General features: G+C 46.9%; 1 long non-coding RNA gene across 1 annotated transcript in view; it reads right to left on the bottom strand.

The window, feature by feature from the left end:
* The window catches only part of LOC137304280 (uncharacterized), a 79,938-nt gene that overhangs the window by 36,470 nt on the left and 19,166 nt on the right, over nt 1–24,302 (bottom strand). The window contains exon 2 of the long non-coding RNA XR_010958535.1: nt 10,206–10,364. This is a non-coding gene — a long non-coding RNA (uncharacterized lncRNA). The remainder of the gene's footprint in view (nt 1–10,205; nt 10,365–24,302) is intronic.

Below are 24,302 nucleotides of genomic sequence, written 5' to 3'. Positions count from 1 at the left end.
GAAGATTGCGGATGAGCAGCGGACACCTTCTGCACATGACCATCACACGGTCACCACGGGCTACACTCTAGGATGAGAGGGACGATATGCCTAAGTCTGCCACAGTCAGCGAGATGGGCGTTGCTGATGCACCTCTTTAATGAACCTTCGCCAAGATGTGTAAAGGGACACTCATCCCAAGGTGTCTGAGTCAGAAGAGCATGGGTTCAAGTCCCATTCCAGAGACTCCAGCACATAATCTAGGCTGACACTTCCAGTGCAGTACTGAGGGAATGCTGCACTGTCAGAGGTGCAGTCTTTCCTACATTACAACAGTAACTACACTTCAAAAAGCACTTCATTGGTTGTAAAGCACTTTGGGACGTCCTGAGATCATGAAAGACGCTATGTAAATGCAAGTCTGTCTTTCAGCACCATGTGGCTTACCCTCCTTTGATCGGCTTTTCCATCTCGCCCTATCCCATTCCTTTTTATCTGGAGTGGGATGGGAGAGCAAAATAGGAGCAAATTATAATCAGGAAAGGAGACCAACATCAGGCACGAGAGGAAGTGCAAACTATATTTTTGTGCAACAGTAATACAAAAACACGAGCAGCATTTCAACGGTTAAATAATGAACTCATTTCACTGTGAAGATTGCAGCTCCCAGCTACAGTCTAAAATTAAACCCATAAAAAAGCTGCTCTCGTTGGTCTTCCTTTTACTCATCTGAGAAGTAATGAAAACTCAAGTAGAAGTAGTTTTGTGGTCTGCCAGGCCAATAGATCAGTTTTTTTCAGTTTGTTAACTCTTGGTCGTTTGGTCCCCATCCACCTCTGAAAGCGTTAGAATGATGTAGCAGTCGGTTCTGGCTGTGGCTAGGCACGGAGACTGGAGCCGCTGCCGGCAATTATTTGCATAGGGGCCTCATTACTAAAAAAACCACATGCAAACAGAAAACTTTTCTTTCAAAAAGAAAATACCAGAATGTTCTTAGCCGCATTCTTACTTCGTGCAAACAATTTCAGGCAGAGATCATTTAACGTTTCTCCCCCTAAGTCTTCTCCCTTCCTCTTCTAAAGATGTTGGCTCTTGCTGGGGTGCTCTTCCTCAGGCTAATGGTCCTCTGCTACCTTGACCAAGCGGCCATTATTCATAAATATATATAATATTCAAGTGTCAGCTTTGGCTCAGTTGGTAGCACTCGTGCCTCTGAGTCAGAAGGTTGTGTGTTTAAGTCCCACTCCAGGGACTTGAGCACAAATTCCAGGCTGACACTCCAGTGCAGTACTGAGCGAGTGCTGCATTGTTGGAGGTGCCATCTTTTGGATGAGACATTAAACTGAAATTCTGTCCACCCTCTCAGGTGGATGAAGAAGATCCCACGCCACTATTTCAAAAAAGAGCAAGGCTGGTGTCCAGGGCTAATATTTATCCCTCAGCTAACAACTAAAAACAGATTATCTGTTCATTATCTCCTTCCTGTGTGCAAATTGGTTGTCGTGTTTCCTACATTACAACAGTGACTAAACTTCAAAAGTACTTCATTGGCTGTAAAGCGCTTTGGGACGCCCTGAGGTCATGAAATGCGCAATATAAATGCAAATTCTTTCCTTCTTTCATAAATCTCTTGCAAACTGTTCAAAATGACGCAAAAGCGAAATAGAAATACTGTACCGGATAGATAAAGCTCCCAAAACAACACAGCTCCTCACTTTTATGACTTAGATCTTCTGAATCAGTCAGAAATATCCACCAAATAGGGTTCCACAGGTGGCTCATTGGATAAAATTCCACGTGATCTGACCCATATATATCAGGTAGATCCCAGCCTCAATCTCGGTTCTGTGCTGATTATGATGAGGCCACGGCAATTGTCTTCTGTATGCCTGAGCTCGGTGGGAGTAACCAAGGCTCTTGCTCTTAATCACTATCCAGCAACCCTAGCTTCAAAGTACTCTTATGAGTGTCACATGTACAGGAACAGACACAGTTGTGATGACCCTCCTCGGTCCAAATTTATCGGTGGCTCAATGGGAGGCACTCTCGCCTCTGAGTCAGAGGTTGAGGGTTTAAGTCCCACTCCAGAGACTTGAGCACAGGATCAGACACAGTTGTGATGACCCTTCCTCCCTCGGTCCAATAGTCTCGCTGACACTCGCTGCCTAGGCTCACATACATGAAGTCAACTTGCCAGAGGGGCTGCTTGTCCCTCATGGACCTGTCCACTGCCTCCAGGAGAGGAAGGCAGAAAATACCAAACAGGGAGGAACGCTTGGAGTCTTGTTCACAAGCACAGATGGAGCCTTTTACCATTGACCACACTGAGACCTCAGGTACTACCAGGGGGTCTTCAAACAGAGCCCATGAGTGGAAATCCACTGTGAGCATGCTTACATAAGAACGTAAGAAATAGGGGCAGAAGTAGGCCATACGGCTCCTCGAGCCTGCTCCGCCAATCAATAAGATCATGACTGATCTTCGACCTCAACTCCACTTTCCAGCCCGATCCCCATATCCCTTGATTCCCCTAGAGTCCAAAAATCTATCTACCTCAGCCTTGAATATACTCAACGACTGAGGATCCACAGCCCTCTGGGGTAGAGAATTCCAAAGATTCACCACCCTCTGTGTGAAGAAATTCCTCCTCATCTCAGTCTTAAATGGCCGACCCCGTAACCTGAGACTATGCCCCTTAGTTCTAGACTCTCCAGCCAGGAGAAACAATCTCTCAGCATCTACCCTGTCAAGCCCCCTCAGAATCTTATATGTTTCAATTAGATCACCTCTCAATCTTCTAAACTCCAGAGAGTATAGGCCCATTCTACTCAATCTCTCCTCATAGGACAACCCTCTCATCCCAGAAATCAATCTGGTGAACCTTCGTTGCACCGCCTCCAAGGCAAGTATATCCTTCCTTCGATAAAGACCAAAACAGTACACAGTACTCCAGGTGAGGTCTCACAATTGTAGTAAGACTTCCTTACTTTTGTACTCCAACCCCCTTGCAATAAAGGCCAACATTCCATTTGCTTTCCTAATTGCTTGCTGTACCTGCATGCTAACTTTTTGTGTTTCTTGTACGAGGACACCCAAGTCCATCTGCCACCTTCTTGCCCACTCACTTCAGGCCTTCTAAATAAACAGGCATCTCGTCGCCTTCTAGATAAAGTAACTTTTTTTTTCATCCTTGATGTCAATTATTTAAATCTAGCTTTTCAAGCTTCCATGTAAATGTAGTATTCGGGCTGCATTGAAATACTGTTGTGAGCAGCCTATTTGATGAGGCTTTCTGAACCAGCCGTACAGGTCATAACAGGAAACTCTCCACTCGATTTTCAACCTGAGTGAATCACCCATGCCAGCTGCTCTGGGCCATGCTGTAACTTCAGATAAACAGACTTATGCGAACCCAGGCTGACTTAAGAACCATTCACGTGCCACCCCAAAATCACACTATTAAAGATGGAGGTCTTTAAGATTATGAAAGGGTTTGTTAGGGTAGACGTAGAGAAGATGTTTCCACTTGTGGGGAGACCAAAACTAGGGGTCATGAATATAAGATAGTCACTAATAAGGAATTCAGGAGAAACTTCTTTACCCTGAAAGTGGTTAGAATGGGGAACTCGCTACCACAACGAGTAATTGAGGTGAATAGCATAGATACATTTGAAGGGACGCTAGCTAAATACATGAGGGCGAAAGGAATAGAAGGTTATGTTCATAGAGTTAGATAAAAAGGGATGGGAGGAGGCTCAGGTAGAGCATAAACACCGGCATGGACCAGTTGGGTCGAATGGTCCGTTTCTGTGCTGTTAATTCTATGTAACTCTATGTAACATGATATTCACTTCTCACATTTTATCCAGTCTACCAAAGACCCACCCTCTGTCCACAGTGACCCACCCTCTGTCCGGAGTGACCCACCCACTGTCCGGAGTGACCCACCCACTGTCCGGAGTGACCCACCCTCTGTCCACAGTGACCCACCCTCTCTCTGGAGTGACCCACCCTCTGTCCTGAGTGAGCCACTCTCTATCTGGAGTGACCCACCCTCTGTCTGGAGTGACCCACCTTCTGTCTGGAGTGACCCACTCTCTATCCGGAGCGACGCACCCTCTGTCCGGAGTGACCCACCCACTGTCCGGAATGATCCACCCTCTGTCCTGAGTGACCCACCCTCTGTCCGGAGTGACCCACCTTCTGTCTGGAGTGACCCACTCTCTATCCGGAGTGACCCACCCTCTGTCCGGAGTGACCCACCCACTGTCCGGAATGATCCACCCTCTGTCCTGAGTGACCCACCCTCTGTCCGGAGTGACCCACTCTCTATCCGGAGTGACCCACCCTCTGTCCGGAGTGACCCACCCACTGTCCGGAATGATCCACCCTCTGTCCTGAGTGACCCTTGATGCTGACATTTGGCAAACAAAATAATTTATTTCAGATAATTCTGTCAGCTAAAAATATTTTTTCTTAAAATAAGAAACCTTCAAAACGAATTGTCTCAGCGACTCAAATCTGTACTGAAACCTGCTGGCTCTTGTCTCAGTCCACGTTTCCTTTAAACTAAATTGTATTTGCGTATAACAATTAAGGTAGGAGTGAAGTAAGAAATTAGACTCAGTCTCCTGGTCACTGATTTATTTTCTGAGATTGCTATTTTTGTATTTTTTTGATTCTGAGAAATCTGGTTTTGGCCCAAGTTTTTCTTAATGGAGAACACCAACATAAAGAGACCGGTTACAATATGAGCTTGTTCTGTCCCTTTTCTCTGTACAGCAATGATGACACTTTAGTTCAGTACTGACACCGGGGAGAACTCCCCTGCTCTTCTTCGAAATAGTGAATGGGATCTTTTACATCCCCCTGAGAGGGCAGACAGGGCCTCGGTTTAACATCTCATCTGAAAGATGGCACCTTGACAGCACAGCACTCCCTCAGTACTACACTGGGAGTGTCAGCCTGGATTTTGTGCTCAAGTCCCTGGAGTGGGACTTGAACCCATGACTTTGAGGTGAGAGCACTAACCACTGAGTCACAGCTAACAAACAGACCAGGAAGGTCTCAGGTTTGATCCCAGCTCTGCGCTGAGGCAGCTGATCTCAGCCAAAGTGGTGGCAATGTTGCTACTGTTAGTCTCGCCACCCATGGGTAGGAAGAGAATAACTTATGCAGTGACTCTACTGAGGCCAGTCACAGAACTTGGCGTTCAGTTTAAAATCACACCAGGACATGAGCACATAAATCTAGGCCGACACTCCAGCGGAGCACTGAGGAATTGCCAGACATGCAACTCTTTGGATGAGATAGTAAACCGAGGCCCCACCTGCCTGTTCTGGTGGCTCGGGTGGACATTAAAGATCACTTGGCATTATTCAAAGTGTGGGAAGTTCACCCGGTGTCCTGGCCAACATTCCCCCCTCAACCAAAAGCAGATGAATTGATCGTTCATCTCATTGCCGTTTTTAGGAATCTTGCTGCATGCACAGTGGCTGCCATGGTTACTTGCATAACAACAGTCGCTACTCTTCAAAGTAGTTCATTGCGTGTGAAGTGCTTTGAGATGTTTCTGAGATGTGATAAGACACTATATAAACGCCAGTCTTTGTTTCGCAGTTACGCTGGATGTATCATGTGTACGGTCAGGGCGCAGGTTCAATGTGAACAGGTGGTGGCAGTGACATTTTACAACATGAGGAGAACAAGCACAGTGGCTGGCAGACAGGGAGACTGGAGCTGTAACATAAAAATAAATTCTATACAGCAAAAGATGGCAAAAGAGGGGGGTGTCGCTCTAATACAAGGGTGGTAGAAAAAGAGATGGGGGTGGGGGGTATGAACTAGCAATGAGGTACTTGTTTTAAAACATCTGTCACCAGCTTTCGATGAGCACAGAGTTTGTTCAGACGTTGTTGTGGAGGAAGTCCATTTACCTATAGCTACCCTCAGTGTCCCAGAGTGTTAGTGAGCCCACCATCTTAGTGCGGCAGTCTGTTATTGCGCCTGTGATTTCCCTGCAAGGTGACATCCGTCACGAGTCGTGCCGTCATGGGCAGGTACAGAGCAGAGGACAGGTGCTTCTGCACAGAAGGTGAAAGGGAAGTCAGAAAGAAGGTCATACCCCCTGGAGCCTGTCTCAAATAGCTCATGGTGGCCATGTGCAGGTCAACATTGGCTGAGATCTGGCGACAGATTGACCATTGTTCCTTTGGGCCAGGCACGGTGTCTGATGCAGGGAGGTGAAGGGGAAGAAGAAAGGGAGAGACTAAACTTGCCAATAGTCAATTTATTGCTATGTGATGGACTTCTTGTATGTAAGGTCAATGTATGGTAAAATGTCTGCTCTTCACCCCCTCCCGTCCCTGCTTCCCAATGATTGAAAAGCAGTAAAGGGAAACAAAGCAACTTCGGGAAGGGATGCAAGTTGTAACTTGGCGAGTCAGCAGCCCATCAATCTGTCAACACCTTCGAGAGCTGTCAAAAAAACTCTCAGCAGCAAAACATACTGACAGGTACCTGAGGGGGAAAAGAATTGGAACCAGACAACAGGGATTGCTCAGAACAAGAACAGTAAATGCTTTCAAGCTCGAGCGAAGATGCTGATGATAGTGGATGATGCCGGCATTAGTCAGAACTCAGGCTAGTCAGAGATAGAGGTAGAAACCGCTCTCTAGGAGCAAGTGTGCAAGTGGTCCCGTACAACAAACAGTCAGCTATTACTTTGTTCTGCCAGCTCCCGTTTTAAGTGAGGTTAATGTAGGGAGATTTTTAAAAAAATGAGAAACAAGAGGTGATACTAGTCATGAGCTTGGAGAGGGCGGTGGGGGGCGGTCGGGGGGCTGCAAAGTCCCCTCCCCAACCTCTTCACTGGCTCCTCGCCCTCCAAGGCCCTTTCCTTAAAAGGAGTGAATGGTGATGCCCCCCCCCCCCCAACCTTTGCACTGCTTCCTGTTATTTCCAATATCTGCTGCAAATGGATGGAAAAGGGACACAGGTTGGAAAGAGAAATCTGTAAAGAAATGTGTGACACCCAAGTGAAAACACGCACGCATTTTCCAGCCAGGGCCGCTGGATAGGAGGCCTCACTGACATCTGTCCCCTCCTGCAGTCCAGGGCACCGTGACCATTTCTTGTGACCCAGATGCCGCTCCCACTGACAGCAGTTAACTCAGTACAGATCAGCAATTGAGCCCAGCCTCTATGACTGCTTTTACCTACTAGGCCGTTAAATTTGGGGGTCCCCCAGACCCAAGGGGTGGACAAACTCATCACATTTCTTTATTTGTTGACTTATTTGCTGGTTATTTCTGTCGCTGTAGACTAATAAAAAAAAGTGGAGTGATAGCATTCATTTCCTCCGGGTAGCTGACGCTGTCTTTCAGAAGTTATTATAGGCCGTCCCCGCAGGTGTGTGTCAATATTTGTGGTGGTTCACTGGGAATGTATCAATATTTGCTGGGAGTTCCCCCATCCAGAAAAGTTTGAAAACCTCCAAACTGCGCCAGAAGGAGAGCGGGCCAGATGGTGATTTTTAAAAGAGGTAAGGCGGAGAGATTCTCTTTCAGGACTTTAGTTCCTTATTAGATACTTAATGGGAATGTGTTTTGTGGATGATTTGGAGGAGTAGCATTCACAGATGGAACAATTCAGTAACGCGGGGCATTCATCTCAGCAGCCAGTTGTGGGTGGGTTAGCGAGGTAGACATTTCTTACATTTCTCCCCAAATCCATCTTGTTGCAGTTACTGAGCTGGGGTAGAGGAACATTTGGAACAGGAGGATGCCATTCAGCCCCTCGAGCCTGTTCCGCCATTCAATTAGATCATGACTGATCTGTATCTTAACTCCATTTACCCGCCTTGGTTGCATATCTCTTAATACCCTTACCTAACAAAAATCTATCAATGTCAGTTTTGAAACTTTCAATTAACCCTCCAGCCTCAACAGCTTTTTGAGGGAGAGAGTTCCAGATTTCAATGCAGATTGATCCCACACTGAATTATAGACTAGAGACCACTGGAAATGGAGTATTTAGGAATGAATATCTGGATTCACTCTTCATTTTACTGTAATCTTAAGATCAGTTCTCCCCACTTTAAAATCCCAGTTTGACCGCTGTCTGTTTGTGGTTAAGAACATAAATCATGAAACAAGAAAAATGCACTAGGCCCATCTCTTTCAACAGACTTTGATCAATCTCCTCTATAATGTATTCTGCCCAACCCATTTGAACTGCATTTATTTTGAATTTACTGCGGTGTTAATGATGCTAACTCCTGGCCCAGCCAGCAACAACCCCAGCCTAAATTTGCTGGAGTTGCAAAGCAGCATTTGCTGCTTAAGAGACATCCAGAGCGGCCAACGGAGGACTTCACACACCTGCAATAAAGAAAGGACAAACTTGCATTAATTTAGCATCTTTTGTGTCCTCAGAACTGACCACACCTTTAGCCTAGATTTTGTGCTCAAAATCTCTGGAGTGGGGCTTTGAACCCACAACCTTCTGACTTAGAGGTGAGAGTGTTACCCACTGAGCCAGGACCCTAATAACTCACAAACCTTTACCTAAGCAGATATTCTTCCAGCTCCTTTTAAAAGGTGTTAATTGATGTAGCATTCACTGCTTTGTCTAAGGGACTAACTGCTCACAGTGTGGGAGGGCAGTCCAGGTACCCATGCATATATTGAAATCAAAATATTGAAAGGAGCAACTTAAATTGCTCATTAAAAGGGCAGACCATTGCCAGGCTCGCAATACAGCAAAATCAATCAATACCTCAATATTGATCATTGTGTAACCTAGGGCAATGCAGCACTATATGCCTCTCAAGTTGTTACTTCAGTGATGCTGTTTTAAGTACAGCAATGCTTCACTACAATGCTCCCTTTGGGATAACATGGAAAGGAGCCTGTGAGTGTAGGCCGCTGTATTCGGTTGTGCTAATCACCAGCTACTTAACATTGAATAAAGTTAGTCATTTAACATGTAATTATTACACATTAGTTTTGGGGGACTGACACAAGGTTGATGAATCATAACATCCCAGGGACACTATGTGCTGGTTTTGAGGTTGCACCATTGTACCAGCTCTACTTTGTATATCTCAACTCTTGATTTCAGTATATGCATGGGTACTTGGACTGCCCTCCCACACTGTGAGCAGTTAGACCCTTATTGTTCTAATTACTAATAAAGCGTCAAGTGACCTTCAAGCTGGACCAATTATTGGGTTTTACTGCACCACAGCGTGAGAGGCATTTTATTCACATTCAGTATCTAGATCTGTTCCAGTTGCACCGGGGCTCAGCTTCTCAGTCTGTGACGTGCTCAAACTCACGATAAACCTCGCTGGTTAATCACTGCACAGCTACCAGTACTAGGTGTGGTATCTGTATCAACTGATTTGTCAGTGGAAGTCACCTGCCCTTTGCCCGGAACCTCTGACCAATCTAATGTGTGCACTCCTGCACTATGCAGTGGCTGAATAGCCCTTCATTAGCATCTACCTCTGCAGTACCTCCATTACCATTTGGTGTCAGCTGTGGCTCAGTGGGTAGCACTCTTGCCTCTGAGTCAGAAGGTTGTAGGTTCATAGCACCATTCCAGAGACTTAAGCACAAAGTCTAGGCTGATACTGCCAATGCTGCACTGTTGGAGGTGCTATATTTCAGATGTGACCTTAAATCAAGGTCCTGTCTCCCCTCTCAGGTGGATGTAAAAGATTCCATGGCACTATCTTGAAGAAGACCAGTGGAGTTCTTCCTGGGGTCCTATCCAATATTTATCCCTCAACCAACATCACCAATAAAACAGATTACCTGGTCATTATCACATTGCTGTTTGTGGGACCTTGCTGTGTGTATATTGGCTGCTGCATTTCCTACATTACAACAGTGACTACACTTCAAAAAGTGCTTCATTGGCTGTAAAGAGCTGAGATTGTGAAAGGAGCTATATAAATGCAAGTTCTTTCCTTTCTCATTGCCCTGAAGGGGACTGTGAAGTTAGAGTCCAGGATGCTGGCCCTCACCTGACTGAAGGAGTTGTGGGGTCATGAGATGGTACTGCCATTTTCAGTGCTGGGTTGTCTGGCAAGCCTGGCCCTCTCTGGCACATCTTCTGTCACTTGAGCAAAGGAGGGTGCTGGATAGATCAAAAGCGGCATCACCTCGAGAGAAGGCAGCCATGCTAAATACTTCAGCCACGCTCCCATGTCCACTGACCTGCATGAGAGCTGATGTCTGGGCAGCAAGGAGGAGGATGAAGCCCTCGCACCATTGCTCTCTCCATCTATTCCACCAGCATGTTTAGTTAGCACATTGGGCTCTGCCACCTTCTGTTCTTGGGCACCCTGCGAGCTGCAATCGGTTCTTGGGGAACACCTGTAGAAACAGAAGAGGATCACATGTCAGAATGCTGGCTGGAACATAGGAACAGGAGGAGGCCATTCACCTCTCTAGCCTGTTTGGCCATTCAATTAGATCATGGCTGATCTCTATCGTGACTCCATGACCTCTTCAAATATTCCTTACATGGAAATATACCATACAGCATTGAGTTGTGCTTGAGTGTATGCTGTGAGTAAACAACTGAGTGAGTGAATGGGTGGGTTGAGAAGAACTAAGAGGAAAGGATGGTACTAGGCCTCAGCTTGGAAGAAGTCTTCAGCTTCACGCTCCCTCCCCTCCTTCTATGCTCTCATCACTAACAATTGCTTCTTCGAAGGCAGTGAGGGCTTAACATTTAGAGGCCCCTCCTCCTTAGGGTTGCCAATCCCCCAGGATTGTCCTGGAGTCTCCCGGAATTAAAGAATAGTCTCCTGGACACTGCCGCGAGCGATCTGGGAGGAAAATGATCGGGGGCATTAAAAAAAAATTGTTTTTTTTTTCATTTTCTTTGAACAGTTTTGATTAAACTCAATTCAAATTCTCAAACAGCCATGGTGGCCGTAAGCAATGAAAGAGCTGAACGGTTGTTTGAATGCTTTGCATACCGTTATAGTTAATGCACAACAGGTTAAGAGAATACTCTTTGTGGCCTTCACACTTTGCTTATCTGTCTGGTATATGAAAATGTTGGGTGGCCTTACTTTGGCTGATCTATTGATAGTCACAAACCTGTTTCACACGTCTGGTTTCATGCGCACTGCTTGGTGCTGTTGGCATTCTCAATGGTTGCCACCTCTTCATCCTGCACCAACATGCACTCCTGCCATGTGGGCAGCGTGCCCTAGAATGCTGGGCAGGGTAACCAACCTTTGATGCACCTCTTGCAGAGGTAGCTTCAATTTCCAGATCTGCAAACGGTGCAGCATTTCCTTTACACGGCCCACCACAGCTTCGCTTTAAAGCATGGCAGCCCGCATCCCCTTTAAATAGGCAACAAGTTACATTCCCTTTAAGTGGCCCTTTAAATTGCTGCACCTGTGCAAGAAATCCCGCCCTTCCGCCAACTCTATCCAGTGGGATCAAGTTACGCTGGCATCTCGCTGTGCATACATAATGAGCCAGAAATTCCTGCTGCTACCATCTCTGTGACCAAATTAGACATTCCACCCCAATGTGTCTCAGCCACAACTGCAGAAAACACCATTTACTGCAGCAGAGGAACATAGGAGTCATGATTCAATGAGGCATGCAGATCAGAAAGTCACAGGTTTCCCAACTAGGACAACATTGAGGTGCTACAATTTGCCTCCATTCACCTGGGCTGGGTGGGGGAACAATCATCCAGGATTGCCACTTAGAATCATAGAATGGTACAGCACAGAAGGAAGCTATTCGGCCCATCGCGGCTCTCCCGGCTCTTTGAAAGAGCTGTCCAATTAGTCCCACTCAACTGCTCTTTCCCCACAACCCTGCAAATTTTTCCCCTTCGAGTATATATCCAATTCCCATTTGAAAGTTGTTATTGAATCTGCTTCCACCACCCTTTCAGGCAGTGCATTCCAGATCATAACAACTCGTTGCCTAAAAATTTTTTTCCTCATGTCGCCTCTGGTTCTTTTGCCAATTACCTTAAATCTGTGTCCTCTGGTTATCGACCCTATTGCCACTGGAAACAGTTTCTTACTCTATCAAAACCCTTCCTAACACTTGCATTTGTCAACCAGTGATCCCTGCTGGAGCAAGCGTGCATGTGGCAGCCGGGTGAGGGTCGGATCAGGCTCGGCTGTGATGCCACCCCACAGTTGAACAGCCTACTGGCTCTCACTGTCAAGACTCACATAAGACGAAGGGCCATCTTGGTGCGTGCGAGGTACTGGAGGTCTACCAGCATCTGTAAAACCCCAGCATGAGTCAGCACCTTCACGAGAAGAGAAAGTGCAAAGGCACATGGTCTAGTTTAGCCGTGCCTCAAATGTAATCGAATTGAGTGCAGTGGATGTGTTGACCATCTTTCGGATGAGACGTTTAACCAAGTCTGCCCCCTCAGGTGGACGTAAAAGATCCCACGGCACTATTTCGAAGAAGACCTGGGGAGTTCGCCCCCGGTATCCTGGCCAATATTTATCCCTCAACCATCATCACTAAAACAGATTTTCTGGTCATTATCACGTTGCTGTTTGTGGGATCTTGCTGTGCGCAAGTTGGCTGCCGTGTTTCCCACATTACAACAGTGACCGCACTTCAAAAGTACTTCATTGGTTGTAAAGTACTTTGGGATGTCCTGAGGTCGTGAAAGACTTTATATTAATGCAAGTTCTTTTCTTTGTTTGAGCAACTTACTGTTGATGGGAGACCACTGTGTGTGGGTGAGATACGTGAGATACCACAGAGCCTGTTGAGATTGTTAAAGGTGGAGGAGTAATCGTGCTCTACCAGTGAAGATGTGGGTCAACAAACCATCTCAATCAGTGCTCCTGACCCAAACTTCCAAGAATCAGATCAACGGTTTAACAGCAACCAAGGAGTTAAAGCTACTTGTTGGAAGTTATGACAAAGCAGTTTATTGTTTCTTAACTGTCTCTTACTGGCAATGATGCACTCCATGTGTTTACAACTGGAGAGTTTAATACATTAGCACAGATGGCACCCAGCCACAGTTTCCAGACAATGGATGTTAATCGGAAACAGACAGAGCCTGTGGGATTGTCTTTTAGCATGGAAGTGTTCACGTTTGAGAAATGTTTTTCTTTTCTGACAAGTCCCCTTGGTACTTTCGGGCACTGTGAGATGTTTGAACCACTGTTGCGCAGGCTGCATTGTTCCAGAGGTGAAACCAAAAATGAAAAAAAAAAATTGTTCTCTGAAGATAGGACAAGGCTTTCTTGAAAGCCTTTAAGAGTATTGTGATGCTTTCCAGAAATCATGATTTCTCCCCCCACCACCCCCCCGCCTTCGCATTTCCTGCTGTGTTAACTATGAAGACGACTTTCACAAATACTTCAATGCAACTAGCATTTGTATTTTCCAGGCCGATTTTCTCTCTTGCTCTCCTGTGGACTCTTCCCAGCCATCTGATACCTGCCCGGTCGCCTGCCAGTCACCTGCCCAAGTGACCGTTCCCCATTTGTGAGCCCAGACGGAAGGCTATTCCATCATGGAGGGAATCGCACGGCGAGCCAGATCCTGCCCTCAACTTACATCCACCGACACAGCAAAAGGGGGTAATCCGGATCAGGAGCGGGAATCCCAGCTGATTTTTTTCCCCCACTTTCTTCACTCCCGAGCCCTATTCCTACCCTGGCTGAGATCATCAAACTGGGCAGAACCAAGAGTGAAGCTAGGATTTTCCAGATGTGCGTGATTCAGTGCCAGTCCAGTGCATCTCCGCGATGGGCCCTGGTTTGGGGGGGGTGGGGGAGGGTGTGTGGGGAGCCATTTTCTAAAGAACAAATGAGAAAGAACTTGCATTTATATAGCGCCTATCACTGGAAATGCGCTGCCTGAAAGGGCGCTGGAAGCAGGTTCAATAGTGACTTTCAAAAAGGAATTGGATAAATACTCGAACAGGAAAAATTTGCAGGGCTATGGGGAAAGAGCAGGGGTTGGGACTAATTGGATAGCTCTTTCAAAGAGCCAGCACAGGCATGATGGGCCGAATGGCCTCCTTCTGTTCTGTATCATTCTATCAACAACCTCAGGTTGTCCTGAAACACTTTGCAGCCAGTGAAATACTTTTGAAGTGCAGTCACTGTTGTAGTGTAGGGGAGTTATATTTATTTTGAACTGATTATTCCCCTTTTCTTGGATCTCTTGGTGCCACATGTCATCTCTTACCAAGAAGTCAGGCTCGGCTATTCTGAAATTGACTATCAGGAAGTATGTGAAAGCAGCCTGGAGTAACACTTTCCACCAGTTCGCCCTCACTATGTTCCCTCTGCCCATGGGAGGGGGAAGTTAAGTCTCATATCTCACCAGTGAATGCTGCCCACTGCCATTCTTTAAGGACTCCTTTAATTGCCCTTTAAGAACTCCTATATTTGCACTTTAATAAGCTTTAGTTGTCCTTTAAGAGCTCCTTTAGTTACGCTTTAAGACCTGCTGCATGCTTGGTTTCCCATCCTCGCAAGTGACTGAACTTTCACTGCGCACAGCAAAAGCTCACCGGGAGATTATTTAAACGGTGTTAATGAGCTGATCCCACGGAGTCCGTCCGGCGGGGGGGTCGGGGGGGGTCGGGATTCCACTCGACCAGCACAAGTATTCCTGGGAGCGTGGGGAGGGAGGGGCCGGCTGGGCATGTGCTAATGTTTGGGCCCGGCTGTAGAATTGGTCGTGATGTTCTCCTTGTAGCCATTAGTCTGTATGCTTCAGCTGCCCAGAGAACACCACTGCCATGTGCCTGTGGGTCCTCTGCTGCCTGTCAGTGGGAACTCACAGAATATTATTCTTGCGGGCATTTTATGAAAGTAAGGAGGCGAGTGGTAAGAAAGTGACAGACGATTGGCAGCACTAAAAGAATTAAAGGAGCTGTGCTCATCATTTGATGACGCAGTTCCTGGAACAGCCTGCTGTGCAGTGTCTTCAGGGTAGGGTAATGCTACAGATGTTCTTTCCTCTGCAGCCTCATTTTCTTACTCGTTTTCCTCCAATTTGTCTTCCCCCCCGAAGGCACTAACTCCTTCCAGGGGTATTTGTCCCCAATCACTCTGCTTTCTCTCATACCGTGCTGTAATGGTGTCAGCCATGGCTCAGTGGGTAGCACTCTCACCTCTGAGTCAGAAGGTGGTGGGTTCAAGCCCCCTGCCAGAGACTTGTATGTGATGTATCTGTGAGATTCAATAGCCCCAGGTGCAGGACCAGGAAATCCTGTCCCTGTATAATAAATCAGAATATTCATAATCTCAGCTGACACTCCCGGCACAGTACTGAGGGAATGCTGCATTGTTGGAGGTGCCGTCTTTCAGATGAGACGTTAAACTGAGGCCCCATCTGCCCTCTCAGGTGGATGTAAAAGATCCCATGGCACTGTTTCAAAGACAAGCAGGGGAGTTCTCCCCAGTGTCCTGACCAATATTTATCCCTCAACCAACACCATTAAAACAGATTATCTGGTCATTATCTCATTGCTGTTTGTGGGACCTTGCTGTGTGCAAATTGGCTGCCATGTTTCCTACATTACAACAGTGACCGCACATCGAAAGTACTTCATTGACTATAAAGTGTTTTGGGACGTCCTGAGGCCATGAAAGGCGCCGTATCAATGGGAGTTTTTTTTTCTTTTACCGTGTCGTTTTCCCACCGAGCCATCTGGACGGCCGCTATGTATTTTGGTACGGAGGTGAGGAGCCAACCGCACCAGCAGCTCAAGTGGCGTTTGTGGCTGGAAGTTAGTGCTTCATCGGCCGCCAACTGGGTTTTCAAGATAGCTGCCAGATGTGTCTGGAGACAGTGGCTCACGTGTGAAGCTCTGCGATCATATTAATCCCTCATTTAAAAAAAATCTAATAAAATAGAGCACTGCTCCCCTGATGGCCCACTGGATAGATACGTTGTATGATACAAGCCGCACAGAGCTGAATCATAGAATGATACAGCACAGAAGGAGGCCATTCCGCCCATTGTGCCTGTGCCAGCTCTTTGAAAGGGCTATCCAAACAGTCCCACTCCACCCTGCTCTTTCCCCATAGCCCTGCAATTTTTTCCCCTTCAAGTATTTATCTAATTCCCTTTTGAAAGTTACTTTTGAATCTGCTTCCACCACCCATTCAGGCAGCGCATTCCAGATCATAACAACTCGCTGCGTAATTTTTTTCCCCTCATGTCGCCTCTGATTCTTTTGCCAATTATCTTAAATCTGTGTCCTCTGGTTACCGACCCTCCTGCCAGTGGAAACACAGGGTCCCAGGTTCAATCCCGGAGATAGGTGATGTCAGCTGGGGTGTCTGTAGGGGAGCTAAATTGGCCTGGGGAAGGGGGCAGGGGCAACAGCCAGGAGTCCTGCTGCTGATCAGTGACTCCTGCTGAAAGGTGTGGACATCTAGTGAGGACAGAGTCGGACTTGGCTGTGATGCCCTCCCACAGTTGAGTAGTCTGTTGACACTCACTATACCAGGTTAAGACATGAAGAATGGCAAGATCTATTGTCTAGTTTGAAAATTTGTCTTTATAGGACGACTAAACCTAAAATAATGAATTACACTTAGGGACAAGGTGGTGCATATGTGCACAAAGGAAGGAAGGGACAGGGAGCCCTCTCATTAGTTGAAACAGGATGACATCTTTGCATATTATGTAACTATCACCGTGTTGGTTGGTGTGTTTAAGGCTAAATGCCTGACCTCAAAACTGAATGAGAAACAAATGTTTTTGTTCCCAATAAGTGAAACATAGAAAGGGCAGGGTATCTATCTGTGGTCCTCTTGACTTGTGTTCAGTACAGGGAGTGTACAGTGTGCGGTTGGCTTAAAAACCACAGTTATTTTCTAAAATAAAAACAGAAAATATTGGAAATACTCAGCAAGTCAGGCAGCGTCTGTGGAGAAAGAAACAGAGTTAACGTTTCAGGTCGAAGACCTTTAGTCAGAACTGGAAGAAGATTAATTTTTAAAATCCTGATCCAGTGGCAGAATCACCAATAGGCACCGATAGAGAATGCAATACTCGCTTGTCTGATTTATGTTACGTGTCTTTATTTAACAAAAGTAAAAGTGTGAATTTCAGAAAGGAATCAGCCGACAGCTGCAAGAGAACGAGGCCGGAAATGCAGCAGAGGCAGCTGGGAAACTGGGGGCCAGAATGTGCACTGACCCCCCCGACCTCTTCCCCATACAACTCCCTCCCCCCGCCAACATGTGCAAAGGCTACAGCAACATGGTGTAGCCATGCATCCGTGCAATCTACTCTCTGCAGGTGATCATTGAACGAGGACGGGTTTGCGTTAGTTGTGAAGCCGCCCACAGTCAAATAGCCTGCCAACATTTACTGTCCAAAATAGCACATGGCGCCTTACGAGACCTCAAGATGTGCCACAGCTAATGAAGTGTAGTCACTGTTGCAATGAAGGTGTTGCTGTCGTCTGCTGCACATGTGTAAGCCTTTGGGAGAGGATGGGAGAAAAATGGAATGTGAGGAAAAGATAAGGGGTATGAAATAGCCGCAGCCGTTCCAGCCTCAAATGCTGCATGACGGAGTGGGAAAGCGAGGAGGCGGGGAGAGGAGGTGAACATCTGGGCCTGCAGCTACCTACAAGAACGTATAGTTAAAAACCCACGGCCAAAGTTCGTTATCCGTGAAATTGTGCTGCCGCGACACTTAAAACTTTCGTCTTGAGATTCTTATCTCTGCTAATTCAAACGGCCTTGAGCAGTCTCCACCACAATGTCGGGGAGAGGTATTTCAATTAAGTTTGCTCGCGAGCGTCCCATGGCGTCATTTCAAGCCCGTCGTTTACAGCTGCATTGCTCTCAGTCGGTTCCGCCAAGTCTGTTGGAAACACGATACGCAGCATGTCTGATGTGGAAGATTTAGCAGAGACTGTAGGCCAACCAGTCATCTCATTGTCGCTTGATGCGATAACATCCTAATCTCTCCCCAACTTGATAGCATCTATTATTTAAATCTAACAGGGTATATCGAAACTCTTGCGATGCAGAAATTAAAATATTCATCTTACTGCAGTAGCATTTTTAAATGTTCTAAGTGCTACCGCAGACAAGGAGAGGTTAATAGTGATGATATCGATGAGCATTACACCCTCGCAGGCCAGAGGAAAGTGAGCTGCAAAAAATTGATACTGTTTTCTGATTATAAACAAGGACAACAGGGCCGATCTAATGCTGGAAACTTACCAGCATCAACTTGCTGGCAAGATGCAGACAGCTTTGGAGTGAAAGGATCCAGGTTCCCAGCAGTGACGTCAACATGACTCAAAAAAATGACTAAGAAACCGACCAGAAATCCCACACACTGCATGTGTGTGTGTTTGTATTTGTGTCTGTAGGTATGGTCGTATATGTATTATTATTGGTACTTGTGCATATGTGATTATAGATGTGTGCATGCATGTATGTGTGTATGTCTATGTGTGTGTTGATGTGTGTGTATGTGTAGGGGTGTGTGTGTGTGTGTGTGTGTGTGTGAGACAATGGATTTACAATCTGCTAAGGAGCGCACACTGTCTGCTCGTAAAAGAAAGACTTGCATTTATACAGCACCTTTCACGACCTCAGGACGTTCCAGAGCACTTTACAGCCATCGAAGTACTTTTGAATTGTAGTCACTGTTGTAATGTAGGAAATAATTTAGGCACAGCAAAATCCCACAAACAGCAATGAGATAATGACCAGATAATCTGCTTTTTTTTTAGTGATGAGGGATAAATATTGGCCAGGACACCGGGGAGATCTCCCCTGCTCTTTTTCGGATAGTGCCATGGGATCTTTTACGTCCACCCGAGAGGGCAGACGGAGTCTCGGTTTAACGTCTCATCCAAAAGACAGCACCTCCGACAGTGCAGCACTCCCTCACTCCCCATCCCACCCGAAAGACAATAATCTCCTGGGAGAGGCGAAAAACCGTATAAAACCCAGGCCAATTAGGGAAAGAAATCTGGAAAATTCCTCTCTGACCCCTTTAGATGATCAAAACTGGTCCAGGAGATCACTCTGGCCCTGATTAATGTCCCTACATTTTGTACAAGGTGATATCCGCCCCAGCCAGAAACAGATCCAGCTCTAACTTAAAGGAATTTAATGAATCTATCGAGCCGGTAGCCTGTTCCACAGATCCATTGCTCTCTGGGAAAAGAGCCACCTCCTGACATCTAACCTAGTTTTGGCCTTCCATAATAAGGCACTCTATAAATGCAAGTTCTTTCCTTCTTCTTGAAAAAAACTCAAAAAGAAAGCCCACATGAAACCCACAGATACCGATGAAATAATTATTTTACGGCGTGAAGATTCCAGCAATTCCATGTGGCTGTGTATCCTGGATTTATTACTGGTCCGTTCGGCTTGTGGGCTGGGCCCAAAGCCTAAATTGCTTGATCATCACATTCCTCACAAATGAAGATACATGTAAGGTCATAATTTTATTGTCTGAGGTAAATTTTGTTATGCAGCTGGAGAGTTTGTGATTCTGTGGAATTCTCTTTGTTCAGAGGTAAGTCTGGTAAGCTGGTTGTTTAACTGAGTGCAAAGGACCTCCGATATTTTCTCCCTATACACTTTTGACAGGGAAAACCCCTATTTGCTCTTTTTTTTCTCCTCCATTTTCTTCCTTCTCCTCTCGTAGATATTAGGCTAGGTTTTCCTCTGGGTATTCGACGGGGGAAAGCGAGGCCTGACAACTCAGAGCAGCAGCCAGAAGGCTCCAAAGGCATCACATTGTTCTACATGTGCTCATGAGCCTTTGGCCTTTCCCTGGGACCCCATCCCCCGCCTACAGATCCTCCGGTCCACAGGGCACCAGGGGCAGGCCTTTGTGCTGGTTTCTTACACACAGCCATCGGCTGTGGAGCCGAGCAACTCCTTGGAAAGTGAGCTGGGAGTAGGGTTGCCAACTCTGGTTGGACGTATTCCTGGAGGTGTCATCATGTGATCTCCAACCGCCCCGCCCCCACACTCCCGCCATTGGTCGCCTGACACGTCCATCCTCCCACTGCCCCACTCCCGCCCTCACACTCCTGCCATTGGTCGCCTGACATGTCCATCTTCCCACTGCCCTGCCCCCCCCCCCCAACTCCCGCTATTGGTCGCCTAACATGTCCATCCTCCCACTGTCCCGCCCCCCACACACTCCCGCCATTGGCCGCCTTGCCACGGCCAATCAGAAAGCGAACAAACTCTTCATTATACCCGATTGGATGATTCTTGACTGTCAGTCAAACGGTGTTTTCTCCCCAATGTCCGATATTCTTATAACTAATAAACAAAGAGAATTTTTTTAAAAACACAATTTTTTTTTTAATGCCGCTATGATTTTTCTCCCGGATGTTTTGCTCGCGACAGTGTCTTGGAGATTAATCTTTAATTCCTGGAGACTCCAGGACAATCCTGGAGGGTTGGCAACCCTAACTGGGAGGCCGGGAACTCCGCCTCCTGTTACCTAGGAGAAGCCCCAAGGAGTCCTGGGACAGCACAATGTGAGTGAAGACCATTTTCCTTTTCCTTCTGCCTCAGGGAATGCCATTTCCACAGGCACCGGCTGCCTTGGCAGTACCTCACTCCTGCCCATTCTACATGGGTGCTTCGAAAGAGTGAGTGTCAGTGGGCAACTCTACTTTGGGAGGCATCTCAGCAAGCTCAATCCTGTCACTCACCCCAATGTTCAGGCACGCACACTTTCCAGCAGGAGTCGCTGGACATCGATCCGGAATGAGACCCTGACTGACTTTTTCCCTCCCAAGAAAAGAAAGAAAGAACTTGCATTTATATAGCACCTTTCACGACCTCAGGCCATCCCAAAACGCTTTGCAGCCAATGAAGTACTTTTGCAGTGTGGTCACTGTTGTAATACAGGGTGCGCGACAGCCAATTAGTGCACAGCAAGCTCCCACAAACAGCAATGAAATAAATGACCAGACAATCTGTTTTTAGGTGTTGGTTGAGGGATAAATATTGGCCAGGACACCAGGGCGAACTCCCCTGCTCTTCTTCGAAATAGTGCCATGGGATCTTTTACGTCCATCTGAGAAGGCAGACCCACTCCTCCAGTACTGCACTGGAGTGTGAGCCTGGATTTCCCTAACCTGGGTAGCGAGGCAGAGAATGGAGTCTGGACCTGGGATCTTCCCGCTCAGCGTAACTCAGCATGACAACGGGATATCCGTTTGCCCGCAGAGCCGTCAAGGGAGCCCACGGTTACGTTAGCGAGACAGACTCACAGACGGAAATTGCGCCAAGGAGCGAACCAGGTTATTTTTGGCGATTAACAAAAAAAGTGGGGGTTCGAAATATTGAGACGCGGCCAAGTGATTCCAGCGCCGAGCTTTGACCTGTGCAGGTAACGTGATGTGACCTTGTCCTTTGTGCTCATGCAGGCGAGGCCTCTGAGGCTTTTAACAGTCAAAGGTTGCTGCTCCTTACAGCAGAAGGAATGAGTTACATATTATAATGGGTGGGTCTAAATTGGGTCAAATAGGAAGGCGTTTACTCAAATGTGTCAGCTTAAATGAAATAAAGGACACCCCACTTCTCCGAGAGAAACTGCCTCGATCTTGTGACTTTGTTCAGCTGAGATTCCAGGAATTGATTAAGTTTCTTTCTGGTTTGATTTTATATTTTCGTCAAATGAGATAAATGGCGTTTTAACATTTGCTCCAAAATTTGAGGTCAGAGGCTTTGAAACAAAGTGGGCAGAGGGGATCGGGGCTAGGGGTTGCCAACTCTCCAGGATTGTCCTGGAGTCTCCAGGAATTAAAGATTAATGTCCTGGACACTGCTGCAAGCAACACACCCGGGAGAAATCTCATAGGGACATTACACGAACATATGTTCATTTATTAGTTATAGAAATGTTGGAAACGGGAATATAGGCTGTTTGACTGGGCAGGTCCATTAGCGGTGGGAGGTCAAGTGATGAAACCTCCAAGAATATGTTGCAATCCAGAATCTATGACGTCAATGGGACCCTGATTGCCAATTTAGGTCGAGCCTGCGCCGTGCAGACTCCAACCAGCTCCACGGAGCGATGGAAGGGAAGAGGCCCCACCAAAGGTAAGTCTCGAGTTATCTCTATGGGCCTAGGAAGAACAGGAGTGCACCCCCCCCCCCCCCCCCCCCGGGACCCACAAAAATAATCTGGGCCGCTGCCTCCCCAGGACCCCCACCCTCTGCGATCGCGACTCCCACTCCCCCTCGCCCCGACTCCCCACGACTTACCTTCCTGGCGGCAGCTCTGGCCCGGTTTCCTTTGCCGAATCGGCCAAGCTGTGTTGGGACGGCCCGTTTGGCTCCAAACAGCTCACCCGGCGAAGGTAAATGAATCTGGGGCCTCAAAACAAAAGGGAGGGGGCCACAAAGTCAAAATGGTCCCCTCTGTGTTGAGGTGAGTCCCATTCCAATAGGGAAGAAGGGAAATATACAGAGGAGGAGCTCTGACCACCCCAGCGATTGGTTAAAGAGCAGCATCTGGGGATGGACTGGAATCAAACAAGGAAAGAAAATAATAGAGCAGGAGAAGGAAACAAGGCCTTAAAATTACGCTGTGCAATATTAGCATACAAATGTTCATCATCTGCTATTTATTGGAGATGTTAACCTGTATTCAAATAAATGTCAAAGAAGTGAAAAATCTGGGGGAGGTATAAGATTGGGGGAGGTGTAAGATTGCGAGGCTCTCCTATGCACTCTGATGCTCATTAACACAAAGCCTGTCTTATACTCTGGACAGATGCAGTCTTCAGGGAGTTTCTACTGATTCTCTGTGGTGGCTCTTCAGTCTGCCTGCTGTCTGGAAAATCACTGGACTCCCAGAGGTGAAAGGGCATCTCCTCACAGCTCACTTGGCATCATTTCCTTGGCCAAAGCAAGACCGGCCCCTCCAACCCAAACAATCAGCTCATAAACATCCCACGGTAGTAACTGAGCCCGGAAGGAATGAAACCAGAACACGCTGGGGATGTGGGGCTGGGTTGTCAGCATCTGCAAGCGGAAAAAGAGAGTAACGATTCAGATGGATGCCCCTCGTCAGAACTGGTGTAGGGAATCCCTTTACAGGACTGACCAAAACAAAGGGTGGAGGGGAGAGAAACAAATAAAGGACAAGAGTAGGGTCACGTAAGAGCTCATAAAACTCTTACATAAAGACAAGGGTCAGTGAATAGCACTCTCACCTCTGAGTCAGACCGCACCTGGAGTACTGAGAGCAGTTCTGGGCACCGCACCTTCGGAAGGACATATTGGCCTTGGAGGGAATGCAGCGTAGGTTTACTAGAATGATACCCGGACTTCAAGGGTTAAGTTACGAGGAGAGATTACACAAATTGGGGTTGTATTCTCTAGAGTTTAGAAGGTTGAGGGGTGATCTGATCGAAGTTTATAAGATATTAAGGAGAACAGATAGGGTGGATAGAGAGAAACTATTTCCGCTGGTTGGGGATTTTAGGAGTAGGGGGCACAGTCTAAAAATTAGAGCCAGACCTTTCAGGAGCGAGATTAGAAAACATTTCTACACACAAAGGGTGGTAGAAGTTTGGAACTCTCTTGCGCAAACGGCAATTGATACTAGCTCAGTTGCTAAATTTAAATCTGAGATAGATAGCTTTTTGGCAACCAAAGGTATTAAGGGATATGGGCCAAAGGAAGGTATATGGAGCTAGATCACAGATCAGCCATGATCTTATCAAATGGCGGAGCAGGCACGAGGGGCTGAATGGCCTACTCCTGTTCCTATGTTCCTATGTTCCTAGAAGTTTGTAGGTTCAAGTCACACTCCAGAGACTTGAGTACAAAATCCAGGCTGACACTCCCAGAGCAGTACTGAGGGAGTGCTACACTGTCTGAGGTGCCGTCTTTCAGATGAAATGTTAACCTGAGGCCCCGTCTGATCTCTCAGATAAAAGATCCCACGGCACTATTTCGAAGAAGAGCAGGGGAGTGCTCCCCGGTGTCCTGGCCAATATTTATCCCTCAACCAACATCACTAAAAAAACACAGATTATCCGGTCATTTATCTCATTGCTGTTTGTGGGATCTTGCTGTGCGCAAATTGGCTGCCGGGTTTCCTACATTACAACAGTGACTACACTTCAAAAAGTGCTTCATTGGTTGTAAAGTGTTTGGGACGTCCTGAGGTTGTGAAAGGAACTATATAAATGCAAGTTCTTTCTTTTTTTTTCTCATTGCCCTGAAGGGGACTGTGAGGTTGCTGGCCCTCTCCTGACTGAAGAAGTGGAGGAGGTGGGAGGTATGTAGCACCAAGAGAAGTAGCACC

Source organism: Heptranchias perlo, chromosome 37, assembly GCF_035084215.1.
Source record: "Heptranchias perlo isolate sHepPer1 chromosome 37, sHepPer1.hap1, whole genome shotgun sequence".
NCBI classification, from domain to species: domain Eukaryota; kingdom Metazoa; phylum Chordata; class Chondrichthyes; order Hexanchiformes; family Hexanchidae; genus Heptranchias; species Heptranchias perlo.
Note: the sequence above shows the minus strand (reverse complement) of the source record. Positions and strands in the feature narration are given on the sequence as shown.